A 17,669-nucleotide genomic window follows, 5' to 3' on the forward strand; every position below is an offset into this window, starting at 1 on the left:
AATTTCACTGGTAGACCAATCCAGTACAGGATTGTGAAATTTTAACCAGGGCAAACCCAATATTACTGGAGAAGGCAAGTTATTCAACACTACCAAATCCAATTTCTCATGGTGAACACCATTAATAGTGAGAGGAAATTCACTGACCTTGAGAGTAATATTCTTCAAAGGGGAGCCATCCACAGAAACCACAGCAATGGGGGATGACAAAGGTTCAGGTTTTAAATTGAGTTTTTCCACGAATCCCCCATCAATTACATTCAGTGTAGACCCGCAATCAACAAACACCCGAAATTCCATTAATTTTTCCTGAGCAATCGTGGAAGCAGCTAAAAATATACCCTTGGAATTTAAACAGGCAATACGGGCGTGACTGACCATTTTTTTTTCTTTCTTCATACGAAGCTCACAGCCTTTAATCAAATGACCAGATTTTCCGCAATAGAAACACAAGCCTTGCGAAAAACAACGGTCTTTTTCTTGAGAGTGAGGTGCCACCGATCCAATCTCCATCGGTTCACCACTGTTAGTACACACATTATCATAACCAGAAACTGACATAGCAGAGGATTTGCTCTCATTAACCCTAGCACGCAGTCTTCTATCCACCCGTATAGCTAATTGCATAGCCTGTTGCAAATCTTCAGGTGTAGGATAAGCAATTAGCAGGTCTTTAACCCTTTCACTGAGCCCAGCAAGAAATAGACTTTTCAGAGCAGAATCGTTCCACCCTGTTTGAGTGGACCAACGACGAAAATGTGTACAATATTTTTCCACATTACCCGATCCTTGTTTTAGACGTCTCAACTCAGTCTCAGCTGATGCGACACGGTCAGGATCATCATATAATAGTCCCAAAGCAGAAAAAAAACTATCCACTGATCTGAAGCATGAATCACTAGGTTGCAAAGAAAAGGCCCACTCCTGAGGCTCTTTGCGCAAAAGTGACATTATGAACCCTACGCGCTGGGATTCATCCCCAGAGGACTTAGGTCTCAAACGAAAATATAATAAGCAAGCATTTTTAAATGAAAAAAATTCTCGGTGTTCACCAAAAAATAAATCCGGCAAACATACCTTAGGCTCCAAGAAATGTGCTCCAGGACAGTTACTCACGTGCTGACGGAGCTCGGCCACCTCCAGAGAGAGTCCCTGCAGGCGATGAGCCAAATCCTGAACCGACACCATGATGGAACAGAAAAATCTTTCCTTAGAGAATTTGCTGGCTGGACTTACTGTTATGTTCTGCTACCAAAGCTAAGGAAAGAGAGGAGATCTGTCCCTACTATAAGACTCAGCTGAATCCCTACGATGTAACAGGGAACCTGATCCTGCGATCAGACCTGCTAAAGTCCTAATCTAGTCTGTACGAAGACCTATAGATGTGGGGAGGGAATCCCTACAAGTACTAAGGACTGGGAGGAATATGGGACACCTCCTAACAGAAATAGTAGCAGACAGACGAACAAACAAAATAGATAGAACATAGAGGTCCGTAGACCAAGCAAACTAACAGAGATAGATACAGAGCACAGGCTAGCTAGAAAGTAGATATACAATGAAGTCCAGCAAAGCCAGAAGGGCGGAGCAGGACTAAATAGGCCAACAAGGTCATGTGACCAGCAAAGGAAAAAAAACCTAACAGCAAGGTTCTAACACCCAGTACCTTAACAAGACGGTTTGAATGCCCCTTGGAAAAGTGGTGGAGGTCCCAGTAGCTTAACAAGACACTTTTAATGCCCCTCAGAAGAGACGTGGAGGTCCCAGTACCTTAACAAGATGCTTTTAATGCCCCTCAGAAGAGACGTGGAGGTCCCAGTAGCTTACCAAGACGCTTTTAATGCCCCTAGGAAAAGTGGTGGAGGTCGCAGTAGCTTAACAAGACTCTTTTAATGCCCCTCGGAAAGGTGGTGGAGGTCACAGTAGTTTAACAAGACGCTTTTAATGACCCTCGGAAAAGTGGTGGAGGTCGCAGTAGCTTAACAAGACGCTATTGATGCCCCTCAGAAGAGACGTGGAGGTCCCAGTAGCTTAACAAGATGGTTTTAATGCCCCTCGGAAAAATGGTGGAGGTTCCAGTAGCTTAACAAGACGGTTTTAATGCCCCTCAGAAGAGACATTGAGGTCCCAGTAGCTTAACAAGATGCTTTTAATGCCCCTCAGGAGAGGCGTGGAGGTCCCTGTAGCTTAACAAGATGCTTTTAATGCCCCTCAGAAGAGACATGGAGGTCCCAGTAGCTTAACAAGATGCTTTTAATGCCCCTCGGAAAAGTAGTGGAGGTCACAGTAGCATAACAAGATGCTTTTAATGCCCCTCAGAAGAGGCGTGGAGGTCGCAGTAGCTTAACAAGATGCTTTTAATGCCCCTCAGAAGAGACGTGGAGGTCCTAGTAGCTTAACAAGACGGTTTTAATGCCCCTCGGAAAAGTGGTGGAGGTCCCAGTAGCTTAACAAGATGCTTTTAATGCCCCTCAGAAGAGACATGGAGGTCCCAGTAGCTTAACAAGACGCTTTTAATGCCCCTCAGAAAAGTGGTGGAGGTCACAGTAGCATAACAAGACGCTTTTAATGCCCCTCAGAAGAGACGTGGAGGTCCCAGTAGCTTAACAAGATGCTTTTAATGCCCCTCAGAAGAGACGTGGAGCTCCTAGTAACTTAACAAGACGGTTTTAATGCCCCTCGGAAAAGTGGTGGAGGTCCCAGTATCTTTTCAAGACACTTTTAATGCCCCTCAGAAGAGACGTGGATGTCCCAGTTGCTTAACATGACACTTTTAATGTCCCTCGGAAAAGTGGTGGAGGTCACAGTAGCTTAACAAGATGCTTTTAATGCCCCTCAGAAGAGACGGGGAGGTCTCAGTAGCTTAACAAGATGCTTTTAATGCCCCTCAGAAAAGTGGTGGAGGTCACAGTAGCTTAACAAGACGCTTTTAATGCCCCTCAGAAGAGACGTGGAGGTCCCAGTAGCTTAACAAGATGCTTTTAATGGCCCTCAGAAGAGACGTGGAGGTCCCAGTAGCTTAACAAGACGCTTTTAATGCCCCTCGGAAAAGTGGTGGAGGTCACAGTAGCTTAACAAGACACTTTCATTGCCCCTCAGAAGAGACGTGGAGGTCCCAGTAGCTTAACAAGACGCTTTTAATGCCCCTTGGAAAAGTGGTGGAGGTCGCAGTAGCTTAACAAGATGCTTTTAATGCCCCTTACAAGAGCAACATGGACCACGGTCACCCTGGTGGTATAGTGGTGGTGGAGGCTGAGGATAAGGAGAAGAACATAAAACAGCTGAAATTCGGAGGCATATACCCATGTGTGGGTGTGAAGCCGTGCATGTGAATACACCTCCCGAAAAAACACAGTGGATTTGACTTTATGTTACTCTGCTCTCATTTGGTGGTGATGAGAAGTCTGGCCCAATCCAGCCCTTGTTCATTTTGATAAGGGTCAGCTTGTCAGCATTGTCAGTTGACAGGTGAGTGTGCTTATCATTTTTAATTCCCCCAGCGGCACTAAAAACACGCTCCAATAACACACTAGTGGCAGGGCAGGCCAGGACCTCCAAGGCGTACTGAGCGAGTTCATTCCAAGTGTCCAGCTTGGATACCCAATAATTAAAAGGCACAGAGGAATCACGGAGGACGCAGGTACGGTCGGCAAGGTACTCCCTCACCATCTTTTGAAACTTTCCACTCCTTGTGAGAGTACCCCGCGCCTCAGGGTCTGTCCGAAGAGATTGTCTGAGAAAACTGTCCCAGAATGTTGACAGTGTTCCCCTGCCTCTGCTGGATTGGAGTTGCCTCTCTCTCGCTTGTACGCCTTGTTTGGTCAATCAACTGTGACCTCTGCCGCTAGCATGTTCAGATGGGAACTTTTTTAACAGTTCTGCAGCAAGGGCCTTCCGGTACTGCCCCATTTTTGTAGACCTCTCCACCTCAGGAATAAGAGAGTGAAAGTTGTCCTTGTAGCGGGGGTCTAAAAGTGTCACCAACCAGTAATGACTGTCACCCAACATTTTGACAACGCGAGGGTCATGGTTAAGGCAGCGTAACATAAAGTCAGCCATGCGTGCCAGACTGGTAACGGGCAAGACTTCCGTGTCCTCAACAAGATGATGACTGACCACGCTCTCCTCCTCATCCTCCCCCTGTCCTCAGGCCACCCACGCTGAACCGACGGTATGACAGTTGTACAGGTACTACCGTCTACAGCGCATGATATAAGCTCCTGCTCTTCCTCCTCTCCCTCATTGTCCCCCAATGCACGTTGTGATGAGATGAGGCTGGGCTGTGTGTAATCGACCGCTACGGCTTTTTGATTAGTGTTGAGCCACCCCCATAGTGTTCGGGTTCGGTTCGTCGAACACCGGGATGTTCGAGGAACTGTTCGTCGAACTGTTCGTCGAACATCTTAGAACACCGTCGAACACCGTTAAAACCAATGGCAGGCAAACAAAAACACATAGAAAACACCTTCAAAGGTGTCCAAAAGCTGACAAACTGCTCAGAAGACACTCTCTTTAAAAAAGCCGGCCGGCAATTCAGCAGCGGCATACACCGGTACCCGACAATTTAGACAAGAAGGAATAGAGCATCACACATAGATTAGATAGATAGAAACATGTCAGTCACACATATAAGAAGCACAGTGACAGTGTTGGTTACTGCACTTGTCATTTAGTGTAAAGGATTTATTAAAAAAAATATTAGTGTTTTCATGCACCGTCTCTTTAAAAAAGCCGGCCGGCAATTCAGCATCTGTACTCGACAATTTAGAACAGAAAGAATAGAGAATCACACATAGATTAGATAGATAGAAACATGTCAGTCAGATATATAATAAGTACAGTGATAGTGTTGGTTACTGTACTTGTCATTTAGTGTTAAAATAAAGGATTTATTAAAAAAAAAATTAGCGTGGGGTTCCCCGTAATTTTAGTCTCTAGCGGAGGTTAAGCAGACGGCTGGGGCAGATGTTTGAAGCCTGGGAAGGGGGTAATACCCACGGAGCTTCCCAGGCTACTAATATCAGCCCCCAGCTGAATACCTAGCCTTTACTAGCTATTAAAATGGGGGACCCCCAAAAAAATGACGTGGGGTCCCCCCTAATTTAATAGCTAGCAAAGGCTAGGCAGACAGCTGGGGACTGATATTAATAGCCCAGGAAGGGTGCCATGAATATTGGCCCCCTCCCAGGCTAGAAACACCAGCCGTCAGCCGCCCCAGAAATGGCGCATCCATAGGATGCGCCAATTCTGGCACTTAGCCTCGCTCTTCCCACTGCCCTGTAGCGGTGGCAGTGGGGTAATAGGGTTGGGGTTGATGTCAGCTTATAATGCCAGCTGACATCAAGCCCAGGTTAGTAATGGAGAGGCGTCTATAAGACACCCCAATTACTAACCCCATAGTGAAAGTTAAAAGAAAACACAACACCCAGAATAAAGTCCTTTAATTGAAATAAACACACAATTCTTTATTGTTCTAAATTAAACCATACTTACCATCACGCCCATTCCAGCTGAAGCCAACGATCTCCTGCAATAAAAGAAAAATAATAAAGCAACCTCATCCTTACCTTTCAATGGTTCCCAGGACAGCTCCAGCTCTGCTACATCGAGATGACAGGCTGGACCGCAGCAGAACGCTGCCATCCAGCCTGTCAACCCGCATACACTGAGAAGAGCAGGCTTGCTTCGCTCCTCAGTGTCTCGCTGTGACGGCATCCAGATGAGCCGAGGTCATGTCCAATGAACTCGGCTCACCTCATGCACGTCACTGACAGCGTGGGAAAATTCTCCTGCACTCAGCGCTTCAGCGTGGGAGAATTCTCACGCTGAAGCTCTGAGTGCAGGAGAATTTTCCCACGCTGTCAGTGACGTGCATGAGGTGAGCTGAGATCATTGGACATGAACTCACCTCATGCACGTCACTGACAGCGTGGGAAAATTCTCACGCTGAAGCCCTGAGTGCAGGAGAATTCTCCCACGCTGTCAGTGACGTGCATGAGGTGAGCTCATGTCCAATGAACTCAGCTCACCTCATGCACGTCACTGACAGCGTGGGAAAATTCTCCTGCACTCAGCGCTTCAGCGTGAGAATTTTCCCACGCTGTCAGTGACGTGCATTAGGTGAGTTCATGTCCAATGATCTCAGCTCACCTCATGCACGTCACTTACAGCGTGGGAGAATTCTCACGCTGAAGCGCTGAGTGCAGGAGAATTTTCCCACGCTGTCAGTGACGTGCATGAGGTGAGCTGAGTTCATTGGACATGAGCTCACCTCATGCACGTCACTGACAGCGTGGGAGAATTCTCCTGCACTCAGCGCTTCAGCGTGAGAATTTTCCCACGCTGTCAGTGACGTGCATGAGGTGAGCCGAGTTCATTGGACATGACCTCGGCTCATCTGGATGCCGTCACAGCGAGACACTGAGGAGCGCAAGCATGCCAGCGCTTCTCAGTGCCTGCGGGATGACAGGCTGGATGGCAGCGTTCTGCTGCGGTCCAGCCAGTCATCTCGATGTAGCAGAGCTGAAGCTGTCATGGGAACCATGGAAAGGTAAGGATGATGTTGGTTTATTATTTTTCTTTTATTTCAGGAGATCGTTGGCTTCAGCTGGAATGGGCGTGATGGTAAGTATGGTTTAATTTAGAACAATAAAGAATTGTGTGTTTATTTCAATTAAAGGACTTTATTCTGGGTGTTGTGTTTTTTTTAAATACTTTACTAGAAATTCATGGCGGTCATGTCTAATACTGGCGTGACCCCATGAATTTTGGGCTTAGGGCCAGCTGATAATACCAAGCTGGCCCTAACCCCTTTATTACCCAGTGAGCCACCGCACCAGGGCCCTGGATGAGTTGGGTACAGCGCCAGAAGATGGCCCATGAAGCCAACGATCTCCTGAAATAAAAGAAAAATAATAAACCAACATCATCCTTACCTTTCCATGGTTCCCATGACAGCTTCAGCTCTGCTACATCGAGATGACAGGCTGTACCGCAGCAGAAAGCTGCCATCCAGCCTGTCATCCCGAAGACACTGAGAAGCGCAGGCTTGCTTGCGCTCCTCAGTGTCTCTCTGTGAGGGCATCCAGATGAGCCGAGTTAATGTCCAATGAACTCGGCTCACCTCATGCACGTCACTGACAGCGTGGGAAAATTCTCCTGCACTCAGGGCTTCAGCGTGGGAGAATTCTCACGCTGAAGCGCTGAGTGCAGGAGAATTTTCCCACGCTGTCAGTGACGTGCATGAGGTGAACTGAGTTCATTGGACATGAGCTCACCTCATGCACGTCACTGACAGCGTGGGAGAATTCTCCTGCACTCAGCGCTTCAGCGTGAGAATTTTCCCACGCTGTCAGTGACGTGCATGAGGTGTGCCGAGTTCATTGGACATGAACTCGGCTCATCTGGATGCCGTCACAGAGAGACGCTGAGGAGCGCAAGCAAGCCTGCGCTTCTCAGTTTCTGCGGGATGACAGGCTGGATGGCAGCTTTCTGCTGTGGTCCAGCCTGTCATCTCGATGTAGCAGAGCTGAAGCTGTCGTGGGAACCATGGAAAGGTAAGGATTATGTTGCTTTATTATTTTTCTTTTATTGCAGGGGATCGTTGGCTTCAGCTGGAATGGGCGTGATTGTAAGTATGGTTTAATTTAGAACAATAAAGAATTGTGTCTTTATTTCAATTAAAGGACTTTATTCTGGGTGTTTGTGTTTTTTTTTAACTTTGACTACGGGGTTAGTAATGGGGGTGTCTTATAGACGCCTCTCCATTACTAACCTGGGCTTGATGTCAGCTGGCATTATAAGCTGACATCAACCCCAGCCCTATTACCCCACTGCCACCGCTACAGGGCAGTGGGAAGAGCGAGGCTAAGTGCCAGAATTGGCGCATCCTATGGATGCGCCATTTCTGGGGCGGCTGACGGCTGGTGTTTCTAGCCTGGGAGGGGGCCAATATTCATGGCACCCTTCCTGGGCTATTAATATCAGCCCCCAGCTGTCTGCCTAGCCTTTGCTAGCTAATAAAATAGGGGGGACCCCACGTCATTTTTTTGGGGGGTCCCCCATTTTAATAGCTAGTAAAGGCTAGGTATTCAGCTGGGGGCTGATATTAGTAGCCTGGGAAGCTCCGTGGGTATTACCCCCTTCCCAGGCTTCAAACATCTGCCCCAGCCGTCTGCTTAACCTCCGCTAGAGCCTAAAATTAAGGGGAACCCCACGCCAATTTTTTTTTAAATAAATCCTTTATTTTAACACTAAATGACAAGTACAGTAATCAACACTATCACTGTACTTATTATATATGTGACTGACATGTTTCTATCTATCTAATCTATGTGTGATGCTCTATTCCTTCCATTCTAAATTGTCGGGTACCGCTGCTGAATTGCCGGCCGGCTTTTTTAAAGAGACAGTGCATGAAAACACTATTATTTTTTTAAATAAATCCTTTACACTAAATGACAAGTACAGTAAGCAACACTGTCACTGTACTTCATATATATGTGACTGACATGTTTCTATCTATCTAATCTATGTGTGAAGCTCTATTCTTTCGGTTCTAAATTGTCGGGTACCGGTGTATGCGCTGATGAATTGCCGGCTTTTCATGTTTCACTGTGATCACAGTTCCCATCGATTTGGGCAATCACTCTAATGCCACAACCACCATGGCTGTGGAATTACAGTGAGTGGCAGACAATCCCTGCATGATTGGTGCTCTAAATAGCGCCAGACATGCAGGACACGCTTTTGGTGCACGAACAGTTATCGAACATAACCTCGAACAGCCGAATTTTTTGCAAATCGTTCGGGTTCGTCGAACAACTCGAACACCGCCCAAAACAGCTCGAATTTGAGATTGGCGAACAGTTCTAGTCGAACACCGCTCATCTCTATTCTTGATCCATCTCATCATACTCTGGCTGCAATGCCTCCTCTTTAATTCTCTGCAGAGAGCGTTGCAAAAGACAGACAAGTGGAATGCTAATGATAGCGTCATCACCACTCACCATCTGGGTGGACTCCTCAAAGTTTGTCAAGATGATACAGATGTCAGACATCCAGGTCCACTCCTGAGGTCTTATGTGTGGAGTCTAACAAATACAAAGAAATAGTCGGCACTCTGTAGTCCTCGTTATTAATAGTGGTGCACGTGGATAGATTACAAGCAAAGTGAAGAAATCCCGGAACTCACGTGTATATCCACAATTGAAAAAAGCCTGCAAGGGGCTGAAACGTCTTGTTGTAGTTTTCCTACATGTGGAATAAATGAACTGATCGAATACACGTGAGTGCAGGGATTTCTTCACTTTTATGTGTGGAGTCTGACCTGAATATCGACGGCCTTGTTGCAGCTGGTACTCCACAACTGCTCTCTTCTTCTCACAAATCCTTTGCAACATGTGGAGGGTAGAGTTCCAAAGTGTGGAGACATCACACACCTGTCGGTGTGATGTAATTTGCAAACACAGCTGCAACACAGCAAAGGGCGGCGGAAGCTGTAGCCTACTTGTGAAAATGAGCTGACAGGGGGCGTACTTTGACGAGCAGAACTGGCAACTCGGGGTACGATTTAAGAAACCGCTGAACCATGAGGTTAAGCACATGAGCCAGGCATAGTACGTGTGTGATCTCGCCTCGCCTCAGAGTCGCCACCTGGTTACGGCCATTGTCACACACGACCATGCCTGGATGTAGGTTCAGCGGTCTCAGCTACAGATCTGCCTGCTCTTTCACAGCTGTCCACAACTTACAAGCAGTGTGAGGTTTCTCACCGAAGCTTAGGAGTTTCAGCACAGCCTGTTGCCGCTTGGCAGAGTCAGTACTGCAGTGCTTCCAGCTTGTAACTGATGTGGTGATATCTGAAATGGAGGCTGAACATGAGGAGGAGGATGATGCGCAGGAGCTGTACACTATGGGGGCAACTCTGACTGACATAGGGCCCGCAATCCTCGGTGTGGGGAGGATGTGTTCCGTCCCAAGGTCCGACTGGGTCCCGGCTTCCACTATGTTTACCCAGTGTGCCGTCAGGGAGATGTACCATCCCTGGCCACAAGCACTGGTCCACGTGTCCATTGTCAGGTGGACTCTCCCAGTAACTGCGTTGTTGAGGGCATGGCAGATGTTTTGGGACACGTGCTTGTGTAATGCGGGGATGGCACACCGGGAAAAATAGTGTCGGCTGGGGACCGAGTACCGAGGGACAGCCACCGCCATAAGGTTGCGGAAGGATTCCGTCTCCACCAGCCTAAAAGGCAGCATTTCCAATGCAAGCAGTAGTGAAATGTGTGAATTTAGGACTGTAGCCAGTGGGGCGTTAGCTGCGAATTTCCGCTTTCATTCAAAGGTCTGGGATATGGACAATTGAACGCTGCGGTGGGACGTGGACGTGGACGTTGATGCTGTTTCTTGAGAAACTGCCATAACAAGTGTAGACTGATAGAAGGGGGCATCTTTGCAAGCAGTATGGACAGGGGATTGCCTTGCACACACAACAGGAGGTTCTATTGCACGCACAACAGCGGAAGAAGCAGTGGTGATACCCGCTGACACTGGTCATTGTCCCTGGGGTTTGCCCCACAAAGTTGGGTGCTTTGCTGCCATGTGCCTGATCATGCTGGTGGTGGTCAGGGTGGTAGTTTTGTCACCCCTGCTGATGCTGGCATGGCAGATGGTACAAATGGCCTTTTTGTGGTTATCAGCAGAGTCTTTAAAAAAATTCCCGACTCTGGAAGACCTACTGATTGTACTATCAACATCCCTCGTGTTGGTGTTATGGGGAACGGTTGCCCGCCTTCTATCTGCGGCCACCACACTGCTTCTTCCTGCCTGTTGGGGTACTCTGCCTCCCTCCCCCTGTGTGCTTCTGGCATCACTCTGCATGTCCTCCTGCCACGTTGGGTAAGTTACTAGATCATCCACCACCTCCTCCTCTTCCACTTGCGCACTACGATTCTCCTCCTCACTTCCTGGCAATTGTGTCTGGTCATCGACCACCTCTTGTGACAAATTGCTAGCAACGACTTCCTGTGGCCGTGGGTGTTCAAATATTTGGGCATCGTTACATGGGATCTCCTCTTCCACCACTTCAAGCGGAGCAGGCGAGGGGCACAAATCTGGAAATGGACCAGTGAACAGCTCTTCAGAGTGTCCAAGTGTGGGATCAGTTGCTGTCTGATGACACTCGGCATGGTGGGAGGAAGGAGCATCAGGGTGAGGAGGAGTATGCGGTCGAGACTCACGGCTACTAAGAGTCGACCGTGTGGAAGACTGGCCGGAGGTGGTGGTGCCCAGGTAACTGGAAGTATTATCTGCTATCCAATTAATAACCTGTTCACACTGATCAGTTCACAATACTGGTGTTGTTCTGTGCTTCCCTAGTAATTCGGTCAAGAAGTTGGAGCGAGAAGATGTGACTGTTGGTTGTGGCAAATTTTCACCTTGGCCACGGCCCCGTCCTCTGTACGCACCATCACCAGAACGTCCACTTCCATGTTCCTTGTCACGCGCCTTGCCCATTGTAAAGTAAGTAAAATAGCTTACACTCGCACTATCAATGGAAAAAGGGTAATAAAAAGTAGATTAGAACCGTGGAAGAGGAAAACCACAGTTCTATTTCTCTGGCCTACACCCGACTCTTTTAAACAATATGAACAATCAGGGAGAAAATATTACTGTTTTTCTTTACGAAAAAATACCAAAAGCTGAATAATAGAGATTTTTTACCATGGAACAGCAAAACCACAGTTATAATTTACTGGTGTATACCAGACTTTTTTAAATATATATATATTTGCGGCTGAACAGTGAGCGACACACTCAAACTGTTTTTTTTAGATACAAATGGCCCAAAAGTGCATAATACAGAGGTTTGAACCGTGGAACTGCAAAACCACACTTGTATTTCTCGGGCCTACACCAGACTATTTTCAACAGATATATTTGTGTCTGAACAATCAGGAGACACTATTTATTTTTTACGGCAAAAAATGCTAAAAGCAGGATAATAGAGATTTTTTTACCGTGGAATAGCAAAACCACAGTTATAATTTACTGGTGTATACCAGACTTTTTTAAATATATATATATGCGCCTGAACAGTGATCGACACACTCAAACTGTTTTTTTTAGATACAAATGGCCCAAAAGTGGATAATACAGAGGTTTGAACCGTGGAACTGCAAAACCACACTTGTATTTCTCGGGCCTACACCAGACTATTTTCAACAGATATATTTATGTCTGAAAAATCAGGGAGAAACTATTATTTCTTTTTTTACGGAAAAAAATACAAGAGCAGGATAATAGAGATTTTTTAACGTGGAACAGCAAAATCACACTTCTGTCTCTCTGGCCTACACCAGACTATTTTCAACAGATATATTTGTGTGTGAAAACTCAGGGAGACACTATTATTTTTTATTACGGCAAAAAATGCCAAAAGCAGGATAATAGAGATTTTTTTACCGTGGAACAGCAAAACCACAGTTATAATTTACTGGTGTATACCAGACTTTTTTAAATATATAAATATTTGCGGCTGAAAAGTGAGCGACACACTCAAACTGTTTTTTTTTTAGATATAAATGTCTCAAAAGTGGATAATACTGTGGTTTGCCCCGTGGAACTGCAAAACCACACTTGTATTTCTCGGGCCTACACCATACTATTTTCAACAGATATATTTGTGTCTGAAAAATCAGGGAGACACTATTATTTTTTTTTTTTACTGCAAAAAATGCAAAAATCAGGATAATAGAGATTTTTTACCGTGGAACAGCAAAACCACAATTATAATTTACTGGTGTATACCAGACTTTTAAAAATATTTATATATTTGAGGCTGAACCGTGAGCGACACACTCAAACTGTTTTTTTTAGATACAAATGGCCCAAAAGTGGATAATGCAGAGGTTTGAACCGTGGAACTGCAAAACCACACTTGTATTTCTCGGGCCTACACCAGACTATTTTCAACAGATATATTTGTGTCTGAACAATCAGGAGACACTATTATTTAATTTTTACGGTGAAAAATTGCAAAAAGCAGGATAATACAGAGATTTGACCCGTGGAACTGCAAAACCACACTTGTATTTCTCAGGCCTACACCAGACTATTTTCAACAGATATATTTGTGTCTGAAAAATCAGGGAGACAATATTATTTTTTTTTTTACGGCAAAAAATGCAAAAAGCAGGATAATAGAGATTTTTTACCGTGGAACAGCAAAAGCACACTTTTGTCTCTCTGGCCTACACCAGACTATTTTCAACAGACATATTTGTGTCTGAAAAATCAGGGAGACACTATTTTTTTTTTTTGCGGCAAAAAATGCCAAGAGCAGGATAGAGATTTTTTACCGTGGAACAGCAAAACCACAGTTATAATTTACTGGTGTATACCAGAGTTTTTTAAATATATATATATTTGCGGCTGAACAGTGAGCGACACACTCAAACAGTTTTTTTTTAGATACAAATGGCCCAAAAGTGGATAATACTGAGGTTTGACCCGTGGAACTGAAAAACCACACTTGTATTTCTCGGGCCTACACCAGACTATTTTCAACAGATATATTTGTGACTGAACAATCAGGAGACACTATTTATTTTTTACGGCAAAAAATGCTAAAAGCAGGATAATAGGGAATTTTTACCGTGGAACAGTGAAACCACAGTTATAATTTGCTGGTGTATACCAGCCTTTTTTAAATATATATATATATTTGCAGCTGAACAGTAAGCGACACACTCAAACTGTTTTTTTTAGATACAAATGGCCCAAAAGTGGATAATACAGAGGTTTGAACCGTGGAACTGCAAAACCACACTTGTATTTCTCGGGCCTATACCAGACTATTTTCAACAGATATATTTGTGTGTGACCAATCAGGAGACACTATTATTTATTTTTTACTGCCAAAAACAGCGAAAAGCAGGATAATACAGAGATTTGACCCGTTGAACTGCAAAATCACTCTTGTATTTCTCTGGCCTACACCAGACTATTTTCAACAGATATATTTGTGTCTGAACAATCAGGAGACACTATTTATTTTTTACGGCAAAAAATGCCAAAAGCAGAATAATAGAGATTTTTTAACATTGAACAGCAAAACCACAGTTATAATTTACTTTTGTATATCAAACTTTTTTAAATATATATATATTTGCGGCTGAACAGTGAGCGACACACTCAAACTGTTTTTTTTAAGATACAAATGGCCCAAAAGTGGATAATACAGAGGTTTGAACCGTGGAACTGCAAAACCACACTTGTATTTCTCGGGTCTACACCATACTATTTTCAACAGATATATTTGTGTCTGAAAAATCAGGGAGACACTATTATTTTTTTTTTTTACGGCAAAAATCAGGATAATAGAGATTTTTTTACCGTGGAACAGCAAAACCACAGTTATAATTTACTGGTGTATACCAGACTTTTTAAAATATTTATATATTTGCGGCTGAACCATGAGCGACACACTCAAACTGTTTTTTTTAGATACAAATGTCCCAAAAGTGGATAATACAGAGGTTTGAACCGTGGAACTGCAAAACCACACTTGTATTTCTCAGGCCTACACCACACTATTTTCAACAGATATATTTGTGTCTGAAAAATCAGGGAGACAATATTATTTTTTTTTTTTACGCCCAAAAATGCCAAGAGCAGGATAGAGATTTTTTTACCGTGGAACAGCAAAAGCACACTTCTATCTCTCTGGCCTACACCAGACTATTTTCAACAGATATATTTGTGTGTAAAAAACTCAGGGAGACACTATTATTTTTTTTTACGGCCAAATATTGCGAAAAGCAGGATAATAGAGATTTTTTACCGTGGAACAGCAAAACCACAGTTATAATTTACTTGTGTATACCAGACTTTTTTTAAATATATATATATATATATATATTTGCGGCTGAACAGTAAGCAACACACTCAAACTGTTTTTTTTAGATACAAATGGCCCAAAAGTGGATATTACAGAGGTTTGAACCGTGGAACTGCAAAACCACACTTGTATTTCTCGGGCCTACACCAGACTATTTTCAACAGATATGTTTGTGTCTGAACAATCAGGAGACACTGTTTATTTTTTACGGCAAAAAATGCCAAAAGCAGGATGATACAGATTTTTTACTGTGAAACAGCAAAACCACAGTTATAATTTACTTGTGTATACCAGACTTTTTAAAATATATATATATATATTTGTGGCTGAACAGTGAGCGACACACTGAAAATATTTTTTTTAGATACAAATGGCCCAAAAGTGGATAATACAGAGGTTTGAACTGTGGAACTACAAAACCACACTTGTATTTCTCGTGCCTACACCAGACTATTTTCAAAAGATATATTTGTGTCTGAACTATCAGGAGACACTATTATTTATTTTTTGCGGTCAAAAATTGCGAAAAGCAGGATAATACAGAGATTTGACCCGTGGAACTGCAAAACCACACTTTTATTTCTCGGGCCTACACCAGACTATTTTCAACAGATATATTTGTGTCTGAACAATCAGGAGACACTATTTATTTTTTATGGCAAAACATTTTCAAAAAGCAGGATAATACAGAGATTTGAACCTTCGAACTGCAAAACCACATTTGTATTTCTCGGGCCTACACCAGACTATTTTCAACAGATATATTTGTGTCTGAAAAATCAGGGAGACACTATTATTTTTTTTTTTACGGAAAAAAATGCCAAGAGCAGGATAATAGAGATTTTTTACCGTGGAACAGCAAAACCACAGTTATAATTTACTGGTGTATACCAGACTTTTTTAAATATATATTTATTAGCGCCTGAATAGTGATCGACACACTCAAACTGTTTTTTTTAGATACAAATGGCCCAAAAGTGGATAATACAGAGGTTTGAACCGTGGAACTGCAAAACCACACTTGTATTTCTCGTGCCTACACCATACTATTTTCAACAGATATATTTGTGTCTAAACAATCAGGAGACACTATTATTTTTTTTTTTACGGCAAAAAATGCCAAGAGCAGGATAATAGAGATTTTTTGCTGTGGAACAGCAGAAGCACACTTCTGTCTTTCTGGCCTACACCAGGCTATTTTCAACAGATATATTTGTGTGTGAAAACTCAGGGAGACACTATTATTTTTTTGTTACAGCAAAAAATGCCAAAAGCAGGATAATAGAGATTTTTTACCGTGGAGCAGCAAAACCACAGTTATAATTTACTGGCCTAAAGCAGACTTTTTTAAATATATATATATATTTGCAGCTGAACAGTGGGCGACACACTCAAACTGTTTTTTTTAGATACAAATGGCCCTTGGAACTGTAAAACCACACTTGTATTTCTCGGGCCTACACCAGACTATTTCAACAGGTATATTTGTGCCTGAAAAATCAGAGACACACTTTTTTTTTTTGGGGGGGGGGGGGGGACACACCAAAAGGTTAATAAGACGGATATTTGTACACTGTGAAGGAGGGAAAAAAAAAAGAGGATTTAGATGAAAAAAAAGGATTTTTCCTGGCCCGCGAGACCTGGAGCTAAATCCAGCAATTTCAGCAACAGGAGCACACAGGACTGTAATGCAGCGTTTACTGGTATAACCACTGCGTCTCCTATACAGCCTGCCTGTCTGCCTGATATCTGGGATGGATATTAGTCCTGAGAATGACTGTTTGTTTGATCTGGCAGCCTTTACAGACCCTACACTAACTATTTCACAGGATATATCTCTCCCTAAATCAGCAGCGCTGTCCCTACACTGTCTGATGCGGAGCAACTGTGTCCAAGATGGCGGCGCCTGGTTTTAAATACTCGAGGTGACGCTGTGCGGCCAGCCAATCACTATAATGCCCACAAACAACATGGCTGCGGCATTACAGTGACTGGCTGGCAATCCCTGCATGTTCATTGGCTCTGTAAAGAGCGCCAAACAAGCACGGCGGAGACCCGAGCTCCCGCCCCAGTAACCCGGAAATGCTCAGTGCTCGGCCGAACATCCCGAGTAGCGTGATGCTCGGGCGAGTACCGAGCAGTGTCGAGCATGTTCGCTCAGCACTAATTCTTACCAATTTATTCCTGTAAAATGCAATCTCTTGCTGGTTAAGAATGTTTTATTGTCAGTCTTTACAGTAAAAGTGTCACACCATTGTTCTAAGTAGTGATCTGGGAGTCAGAGATGGTTCCAGGGTTCTTCTCCATGCTGTTCTCCTTACATTCAGCACATTTCCCATCCATTGGAACATTTTCACTGTCCCCCAGACTTCTTTGTAGAGTCTGCCAGAAAAAAACTTGGCTTTTCCATTGACTCCCATTTTACTAGTTACTCATAACGACCATTCTAGTATTAGGAATTGCGCAGTTCGAACACTGAGCACCAGAGCATTTTAGTGCTCACTCATCTCTACTTATAACCTATTAGTTAGATCATGCACTGCGACCCAGATGTCATCATGATCACATCGGGTCATCAAGGCAACGATCGGCCCCCTGTGATGACATAGGGGGGCACCAATCCAAGACCAGAAGGGCTTTCCTCCCTCTGCCTGCTCGCTAAATACTGTGATCACAGCATTTAGGGGGTTAAAGTGCCAGGAGTAGTGAGGACTCTGCTCCTGGCACTGACACGCTGGTGTCAGCTGTCAGAATCAGCTAACACCCG

General features: G+C 44.1%; 1 protein-coding gene across 5 annotated transcripts in view; it reads left to right on the plus strand.

The window, feature by feature from the left end:
* SCUBE3 (signal peptide, CUB domain and EGF like domain containing 3) overlaps nt 1–17,669 on the plus strand; it is a 1,075,473-nt gene that overhangs the window by 51,827 nt on the left and 1,005,977 nt on the right. The window lies entirely within an intron of this gene.

The sequence above is a fragment of the Phyllobates terribilis genome, unplaced genomic scaffold (assembly GCF_046119375.1).
Source record: "Phyllobates terribilis strain yellow unplaced genomic scaffold, ASM4611937v1 Scaffold_2__4_contigs__length_985480577, whole genome shotgun sequence".
Classification (NCBI taxonomy): Eukaryota; Metazoa; Chordata; class Amphibia; order Anura; family Dendrobatidae; genus Phyllobates; species Phyllobates terribilis.